This window comes from Octopus bimaculoides, chromosome 14, assembly GCF_001194135.2.
Source record: "Octopus bimaculoides isolate UCB-OBI-ISO-001 chromosome 14, ASM119413v2, whole genome shotgun sequence".
Classification (NCBI taxonomy): Eukaryota; Metazoa; Mollusca; class Cephalopoda; order Octopoda; family Octopodidae; genus Octopus; species Octopus bimaculoides.
Window position 1 is genome coordinate 24,568,381 of NC_068994.1, and position 10,683 is coordinate 24,579,063.

Consider the following 10,683-nt stretch of genomic DNA (forward strand, 5'->3'; position numbering starts at 1 on the left):
TTGTCGTGATGTTGAGGCTTCTATGCCGGGCCGGATTCTTAATACAGATGTATTCTCGCAGGTGTCGAATTCTGGCTGTTATTTCGTGTTGAGGCGATTCACACAAACAGGGTTGAGAAGAGAAGCTGCGGTGGCTGTTTGGTAGCTTGTGTACGTAGAGTCGTGTTGACGCTGGCGACGGTGCTAGTAGTACGTAGTTGAAGTGGTTGTTTATGTCGTCGCTGGAACTGGCTGGTTGGTTGGTGCTGTGTTACGCGTGTGTGGTCAACGACCAGATCTGTGAGGATCTGAGCCGCGACAAATTGCCGCAGATAATTTAGGCTATTTATAGGAAAATAGAGGCTCCAGAAAGCATTAGAAAAACACTCTCTCACGTGACCTTATTAGTGGCTACGGTTGGTCGGTTTACGTCCTAGCGGCAAATGGAGTGGAGACAATTGCCGCTCAAATAATAGTCAGTCAGGTGATGACAGCGAAAGAGTTGTTTTCTGCTACGCTCGCATTTGTTAATATATATACCGTGAGAGAGGTAGTTTCACTACATATATAAATATATGTATGTGTTTGTCCCCCCCAACATCGCTTGACAACCGATGCTGGTGTGTTTACGTCCCCATAACTTAGCGGTTCGGCAAAAAAGACCGATAGAATAAGTACTAGGCTTCCAAAGAATAAGTCCTGGGGTCGATTTGCTCGACTAAAGGTGGTGCTCCAGCATGGCCGCAGTCAAATGACTGAAACAAGTAAAAGAGTAAAAGATATATATATATATATATATTCCCGCACACATCTCTCCCCATACTGATGTGCATACCTATAGTCATCACTATATAAATATATCCATAGATATATGCATATGTGTAAATATGTACACACAAACATCTAGTCACATATCAGCTACGCACATACACACATATTTTTCTTCCGCTTTTGTTCAAGGAATAGATACATAATAAACTAAATAAAATATGCAGTCACAGATAATAAACCAAATGATGATGATGATGATGATAATGGTTTATTTGCTTCATGGGCATCAAACGAGGAGGACATGACAAGGAAAGTTTACAATTTGTGTGTGTGTTTGTGTATGTGTGTGTGTAGGTTAGTTACTGTGGAGAAAAAATCTCTGTTATGGTAAAACCTGATATATTGATACCATTCTTTTCTAGAAAATAATTGAACAGAAATTATAATCATGTGGTAAAAAAAAATACTTAAATTCTACTGAATGAACACGAGTGATCAAGAAAAAGGAAAATTTCAAATTAACTTTTTTTTTTAATTCTTGGTCAATTTTCTGTCAAATGCAGAACTTTATGATGTTTTATTTTGATGTTTTGAAGTTCTACATGTGCACATTTTCACATTCTTTGGCTTCTCATCCATTTAGCTATTAATCCATGCTATAGTGTTGATAAAATGGCAACTAGAGTGCTATATAGTCACATGCTAACAAAAAATAAAAGAGAGACAAAAGTTGTCCTGCAAGGCAGTTGAAAAAAAATTTGTCAAAAAAATCTTTAGGCCTAGTAAATCTCTCGTTAGTATTTATTCAGAATGTACTAATTCCTAATCATCTGTAAACAAAGCTTCGTTTGGGGGATGTATCACGCTTGTGTCAAAAGTATATATTCAACCTTTTGGAATCTGAAACTATTTGTCATTTTCTCTCAACACCCTTTTCCCCCATGTTTGTAACCATCATTTAAACTTCACTAGCCATTCTAAAACATTCACTGCTTCACTTCACTAAACAATTCTAGGTTATGGAACCGTTTTTATGCACTTTTTCCAATTCTAAATTCACTCAAACCTAATTTTCTCATAGACGGGAAATAAAGAGCTTTTATTTTCTTATGATGTTGACATTGCAGCACCATTTCCTCTCTGAGTTTTCTTTGAAATTTCACACCTATTTAAATTCATTCAGTGTCGCTTGTACTTATAGCAGTGAACTGAATCCCTTGGTGGTAATTAGTTTCTAATCTGAAGGAAGGACTGGTACTACTAGTTTGGCAACGCAAGAAAATAAGACCAAGTATTCAGACTGAAAGTGTTCTATTACAAACGTGCTTAACTCAATGATAAGAACAACACCATCAAAATTTGCTTAGTTATTAACTACATGGAAAAATATATCAGAATAAAAACCAGATGTGAATATACTTAACATTTATTTTCAATTAGGAAATAGTCATTTCCTGAAGGATACCAAGTTTTAAAATTTGGTTCTAATCTATGACAGAATCTACTTAAAATGTAATTAGGGTATTATGTCTAAGAATTTTATTTTATTTATTTATTTTTTTTTTGCTATGTTCCTGCTTGGCACAGTTTCTATCAGCATAAAATATGCTGATGGTAGGGAAGGTTTGTAGCTGCACTAAAACTACTGAAGTTGTTAGTATTGATGTTTTTATCGTTTATATCAAACTGATAGAAGAGAAAGTATCTGAAAAAGAGTGGGTAGCGTTGAACAAATTACGAAGTAATGTATCTGACACTTATTTACTTTGCTCTGTGGTTCATAGAGCAAAGTTTACGACAAACAGAATTTGAACTCAGAAGGTAGAAAGATAAAAATAAAGACTTTAATACTTTTAGTTTCATTGAACAATGTAAGGTTTCCACTTACTATTACTTTTATTAATTTCTAATATAGGCAAATCGTAGAAATTGAGTATAGTCTTCGCACCAACCTCAGTTCAAAACTATTTCTTATTTTGTTGAATATCTATACAAGAATAAATATATATGCATGTGTATGTGTGGGCATTAGCATTAGGAGGGGCATCCAGCCGTAGAAGCCATGCCAAAACAGACATGGGAGCCTGAAAAGGCCTTCATCTGCTCAGCTCTTGTCAAACCGTCCAACCCATGCTAGTATGGATAACGGACGTTAAATGATGATGATGATGATGATGATGATGATAAATATACACACCCACAAAACCCCAAAGGTTGAACAAGTAGATGATTGCATTAGATTTAAACGCCTGAACCAGCGTATGATGATGGGCATGCTGCAGAAGGCGTAACTCAAGATTATAACCGGGTCAGCGGAAGTTTGTTGCAGTTTCATATCTCATTCTATGTATGCCACAGAGGATGGTCATGAAATCAAGTGCGTGGATCACTTCCTGGCAAGTTGAGGTCCATCTTAAACAAATCCACGCCATTGGCACTTTCTTTGACTTTGGCGATGACGATATATATATATAAACTTACTTGGAAATGGATGCGTAGCATTCAATCAAATAATATAAATTAGTAGACTTGCCAAGGAAGAATATATACTATCATTTTGCTCTTAAAATCTATTATCTAGCCCCCCCCCCCAAGATTTCGTCGTTGATTGCGAAATAGATTTTGCGGTGAAAGGTTTGTAGTGGCGCCTAATACCAGTTGCCATTTTGGAGAGTTCGTCCACGCATGCGCAGGGACATGTCTTCTGGAAGGCATGCAGGAAGTCCTCATGCGCATGCGCGGTCATCCTATATCTAAGCGTTCCCGCATTTTCTCGACCTCTTAGCGCTGAACTTTCGAGGACACCAGTCGTCACTAAGAGCGGCTCCGTCAACTCTACCTTGAGTCAACACATCTACCACGGAGACAGTGAAGAATGACTTAACCATCCAGCAACTACACCGACGACGTCTTCACACCAACCATAAAGGGTGACCTGGCAAAGCCGTTACCCCGAGATGTAAGGCTGAGCAACTCGTAATAAATATTTGTTATGCTGTTTTTCAATTCATTCAGCGTTTTCGTTTCTTTATTAAAGAAAATTGATTGTACGGGATAGGGTTACCCGAGGATGATGGCCCTATCACCTACAGGTCATCCAGTCATCTTGTGATGGTACTAGGGCTTCAACAACATAATCTGAAAAACGTCGGGACCCGCAAGCTTTTCGACCCATGCATTCCTCAATAATATTAAATTGACTCATTTGTTTTAGAATCTCATCAAATATTAAAGAGTTTCTTAGTTTGGTTATTTCACTCTTGGCAATCTTAAGAAACCCAAGGCCATGGTATATATCACATTTGTGACTCTGAAATGTTTGTCTACTGGTCTAATGATATGCAGAAATTTGCTAAGAATAAGGGTTAGAAAAACAAACCTTTGGGAACGAACTTGATGTAAAATTCCAGTTGCTTCAATACACGTTTTTGAATCTGTGCATTCGGTTAGCAAACCAACAATCTTGGAGTGATTTTCTATTACAGAATCAATGGCAGTGAAATGACCCGACTACCTATTGCTCCATAAGACGTGGCAACTTCAATCCTTTGCAGAGACTAGCTATCTTTGGCCGTTTAATAAAATTATGAAGAATATTAACGGTGTCGAAGAACGTAGCTAACGTCGGAATCCGCTTTATTGTGTTAACCACGATACGGTGCAACTGATGATTAAGACAATGAACATAGAGTATATATTTCTCAAGTCGATTCTGAATCTTTCTTTGCACGCCACCTATTTTGCCAGACATCACAGAAGCACCATCATAGCATTGTGACAACGCTTTGGATCAATGCAAAGGTTGGTTTATTCCTTAATTATCAAGTCGGCCAATGTTTCAGCGTCATAATGTTGAGTAGTTGGCATCGCAACTAACTTTTCCAGAACCCTGCCGTTTTTAAAGTACCTAATAACAATTGCAAGATTTTCAGTATAACTCAAATCACGCGTTCCGTCACATTTCAGCGTAAAATAAGGAACATCGGAACATTTTATTTCATCGACCACGAGGTTGACTGTGTGTCTGCTCAACAATTCGATGGTTTCGTTTTGCATTGCTGCTGAGTTGTAGGTCACATTTTTTGGAATCGTGCTGTAACATTCCATTAGTTTTGAGTCTTTCTCTAATGTGTACTGGAATAATTTCATAAAAAGACCACAAGGCTGCGTGTCATATTCCGATTAAAGATCCTGAAAAGCTTCATTTTCGTTTCCTCGAAAATTCGTTTGCACAAAGAAAATGAACAATATCAACAATGGAACTGATATAATAACGGTTTTTGCTCAACTGATCGTTTTGCAAGATTGAAGACACGGATGTTGCTGTGAATAAACGCTGTTGGCGTTCCTTCCATGTAACCATAGCCTGGATATGGGATGCAGAGTTTGCATGCTTATTTAAACCTTTGTTTTTTTCTTTTGCATGAGGCCAATTAGAATATCCATTTTTAATAAAACAAGTATCAGCTTGAGCAGAAGTATTAAAGTGCCGACAAGCAAATCAAAACAAGATACCAGCTTGACGATAAGTCAATTCTCTGAACTGGCTGCACTGGTTGGCAGTCGACCTGTCCTGGATCATCCAACGAGGGTGTCAAAGACTTTGCAAGACCTCCCTTGAGCTGCGAAACTTCGTTTGCAATTCTCTTCTGTTTAGCATTATTAGATGAATCAGATTGGAAATTCAGCAATGATTGCTTCAGTTCTTTTTTTCGGTAGTGATTCATTATTTTTGGGCACTGATATTCGCAATAATTAATTCTAAAGTAGAATATCGTAGTAAGAGTAACAAATTCTTAAAATTTATGTATTTTTAAATTAAACTCGCAAGAGATTTCAGCTCAAGCAATTTTTTTTCAATTTCTTCAAAGTTATGCTTTTTTAATTAAACACAAAATGATTTCAGTATAAACTTTGTTCAAAGAGTAAGAAAAATTATTCAGTGAAAGTTCTCACCTGAAAAATCCTTTCTGAATGTATATTTTCGGAAATTTCAAATTGTTTTTCCTTTTTCGCGAATAATAATCCTCTGACTAGTAGAAATAAAATGACTTTTTAATGTCCGTCTCTGTTCATATATATACGCGTGTAGTGATGCGTTTACTACCATAAATCTTTAACTACAGCAACAATTCTTCACATACTTTTCAACAGCGACAACGACAATCACCAGCATCACCGCCGCCGTCGCCACCACGACCACCACCACCACAACAACAACAACAACTGACCCAGCGTCAGCCATTCCTTAATTCAACCCACAGTTGATGACCGGATCAGCAACCAATTCTGCGACAACAATTGCAGCTACAACAAACATTTTAACCAGCTCTAATTTACCCACGTTTTCATATCAATAACTACTAAATCAAAAGAAATTCAATTTATTGCATCTTTAACGACTTCAGATATTGCTTATGAGAAAAAAGAAGGCGGGGTGTGAGATTCTAACTGGGGGTGCTGAGCACAAAATAGCCTCCCCACCCCCCACGCCCCGTGGAGACATACAAGGAAATCGAACGAAAACAAATATGGAGAGGGTCGTTAGACCAGAACGAAAGTAAAATAGCGAACGCTGGAGAAATATTTTCTTTGACAAGAGAAATGATAGAAGAGAGAGATAGGATATGTCTAGTCCTTCGAACAGCCCTGAAAGAAAAGAAAGATGATCACGTGAGGAAAACAAAGATGGACAATGGTCACGTGTGAGCAACGAGAGAGAGAGTAAAAGAGAAAGAGAGAGAGACATAGAAAATGGAGAAGGGGAGAAAAAAGGAATTAGAGAAAGGATGAGAGAAAAAACGATAGAGGGAGATAACAGTATAGAGTAGAATCGCATCAAAAAGATTAAGATAAATTTACTTGGAAATGGATACGTGGCATTCAATCAAATAATAATATAAATAATATATATATATATATATATATATATATATATATATATATATATATATCATTACGGAAACTAACACCCTCACCTATCTTGGATGCTCTTCATCATGGAAATCTAGATTTTATAACCACAGATCTTCGTTTAGACTCAGACATAAGGCTAATAACACATCATTATCTCGTAGAATGTGGAAGCTTAAAGACGATAACATTAATTTTAGCCTTAGATGGTCCATAGTTGGATCGGCCCCAACGTATAAAGATAATAGAACTGGTTGCCAGTTATGCTCCCTAGGAGTATTGAAAATTATTAGATCCCCCGATAAGAATAAGCTAGTTAATAAGAGATCAGATTTCAAACCTTCCTGTATACATAAAATGATTAAAACCTTTAGACATCATAATCCCTAAGTCCTCTCTTTTTAGTTATAAGCACTTCTAAACCTTCTCTCATTAGCAGCTCCCACGTCAGATCCTGCTTGCCACAATTCAGACATGGAATTAACGAAGCCCGTACTCTACCCACAACTTAACTATGTACCTTAATAATTCAGTTTACCCTCGAATAGCTAGATTCTGACCACATAATATACACACATATTTAATAACCTGGGATCCATAATCTCACCTTTACAGAAAAATTTCTAAACCTTTCAGTCACTGACTCGAAGCTTTCGAATGACACAAAATACACAAAAGTAACATAAAATAACACTAATCACTACAATGTTTTATTATAATAATATTATACTAGTAACAATTAGGAGATGAAAACCCAGGCTTCTCTATATTTATACACCAATACCCATTGATTAAAACACGAGTATAGTAATAGTTCACTATGCAATATAATTTACACTAATAGATAAACCGTAACTTCCTCTACCACAATATTCTTCTCATCATTGTACCGTTTCAAACCTCTATGTTTCTTTATATTCTTTATTTTTTGCATTATTGTTGTGGGTGTTATTATTTCTTATCACCATTACATTATGTAATACAATATTACTATTATACTATATTACTAAGGTTGAAGTGTTCCCAATACTCTGTATTTTGAATTTTAACGTCCAACCCTAGTTTTTTTCCCCTTTATAACCTTTTGTTGAGATTTTCTAATTATTCATTGTTTTGGGTTTTATATGTTCTAATTACCATTTTCCGCTTCCATCACCCTTTTATCCTCTAGATAAGTGTATGTACCAATATAATAGATAAGTTCGTATACTTAAGTTGTAGTTCGCCTAAACTAACCACTCACCACAAGAATATCATATTTGAAGTTTACTTTAGCCTGACGTTATTTATTTATGACTCACCACTGGTCTGGGCCGACACAGCATCATTGTATGTCTGTCATTTGCGACCTTTAAAGTCTCTTTATCTCCTTATCTATCTTTATTGTCTTCTTTTTCTACCTTTAGGTTTTTTTTTCTTATCCCCCTGCCTTTTAACTCTGTTATTTTATTCATTTAATTTTATGTTTCACCACCCTCCTCCAACCCTTCTAAATAGCTTATATGTATCTTACTTTACTATCCGGACTTTCTCTTATTGTTTCTTAGATTACCCTCCCCCCCCGATTTGACTTCTATTATTTTTGTATTAATATCTGTGTACTTTTCTTCTTAATATTTTATATTGTTTTAACCGCCAACTTCTTCCTCCTTTGGACACTCTCCTTCTAGCTCATATAAGCTAGTATTGTTTATGTAGCATTCACTCTACTCTGAATTGTGGCACAATAGGGACAGATATCGGAGTACCGATGAACTTTTTTGTAAATATATCAACTTAAAGATATTGCAAGGTATATTACAATGCATATCACAATGGACAAAACCAAGTGAACTCTCACCTTTTATCTCTCATGTTTCTCCCTCTTTTACTTTTTACTTTGTTCCTGGTGACTTCTTTCTGATATAATACTTGGGTAAGAATATATTTGCGGCTGAAGATAGCTTTATACCATCTTGTATACCGATGATGCAACGACTATAAAGCTTGAAACACGTGTACCGCGGAATCCTTTGTGTTTTGTTTTTATTTTTACGTTTTTTACGTTTTTAATTTATCCTTTCACCCCGGCCACGATCTGGCATACACAGGTGCTTACAATTATCAAGTATTACCTCTAACATTTACTTTACCTATATATATATATATATATATATATAGTATAAATTCCGTTCTGTGTGTGTAAAAGATTATAGCTGCCGTATTTTTCAACTGATTTTCTCCGAACTGGGAACATACATTATGTTCCAGGGATGGTTTTGGAGTCTTAAAATTTTTCACATAATGAGTAACGGGTCCCCTTGAGGGCAGAAAACAACCGTTCCTGGGTTACGTGAAGAAGAGAGGTAACTCTGTGCGGAGTAACTTTCAGAAATTGATTGTCTCCCTTGATCATAAAAAATATACAAAATATTGCTTTTTTATATTAGATTCACGTCTTTGAAAGTTTTTAAAATATTTACTTCCGGTTTTCTAGCATTAGTGACGTCTATATCTCTCTCTATTCATATCTCTCTATCCATCTCTCTCTGTCTATCTCTATCTCTATTTATCTCTCTGTATCTTTCTGTCTATATCTTATCTATCTATCTCTATTGGTATTACAGTTAGTTGAATCGTGGTTCTAAAGTGTTTATTTATATTACAATTAATTGTAGCAGATCTGTTTATATTTTACTGTATGGAGTACATTATTTATTCAGAGGTATTTCACTTATTTTGGGTTTATACCCTTAATTAATATTATTGTTGTTATTATTAGTATTATTTGCATAAATATCATTAATTATCCAAGCATTATTTTAAGAAGTATAATTACAACAAATGGCAAGTTATGTTTATTTGAATCGTTTAAACGTACATTTTGTCCAGTGTGGGCATCTCATAGCCTGTTCTTGTCAGGTGTTTATAAGAGTAAATTTAGAAGTTAAAATTTGGTACATTTCTTCCACCCAAAAGTCATACCTATTATATAAGGCCTTACTAATTATTTCCCAAGTAATCGAAAATACCTTGTTACTATCTTTTAGTGCCCAAATTAGCTTACTAAGATTGGTTGTATTCATTTTGTTCCAATTTTTAAACGAACTTCCTATATAGAAGTACTCCCCATTCTGTTTCTTGCACAATCGCATTTAATATATATATTTTTTTATTTGTGAATTAAGGCTACTATTGGTTTCATGTTAAGAAAAGTAGGAAAATATCCTAGTATCTTAACAATTTGTTAAGCCAATCACATGAAGAAAGTTGTTCGCCTCCATTCCACCAATGCGGTGTTGAGAACTCATTTTCATCGTTCGACATTTACATATCAGAGTTTCCGATGTCAACAAACATCGGTTAAGCATTAAAAACGAACAGAGAATCAAAACAAACCATGGAAAAACACGAAATAATGACAACACGGAAAAGTATTTCTATTACACCAAAGGAAGTATACATCAAACATCTTAACGACAAAGCAGGAAATGTTCTGAGGAGAATGAAATGGAAGGTCAATTTTTTCGATAAAGTTGACGCTCGGGAAAGTAAGAAAGTCTTTTACGTTTCGAGCCTACGCTTTTCAACAGAAAGGAACACGACGAAATAAATACAGAGAGAGGATAAAAAAAACTTTTAGAGTTAGCGGTCAGTCATGGTGACTGGCTGCACAAACTTAGTTAGACAGGAGAGCTAGGAAGGGAGGGAGTCAATAAAGTATTGGTGATCTCAAAATAAAGGTGCGCGTGCGTGTTTGTAAGTGAGAGTGTGTGTGTGCGTATAGATAGGGGCTGGTGACTTTGAGGTGTGGCTGTGTGCGTGTGTGCGTCTGTAATTGTCGGTGTGTGTATGATGGTGTGGGCGCTGGGAAGTAGTCAGTGCTAGTGTGTGCGGGATGATGTAATGTGGTGTGGAGTGGCGGTATTGGTGTGTAGGGATGTGAGGGTGGGGTGTGGGTTTGGGGTGAGGTGTGTGGGAGTGGGATGTGTGGGGTTGGGTTGTGGATGAAGGGTATCACTGAAGGGAGAAGGTGGGTAG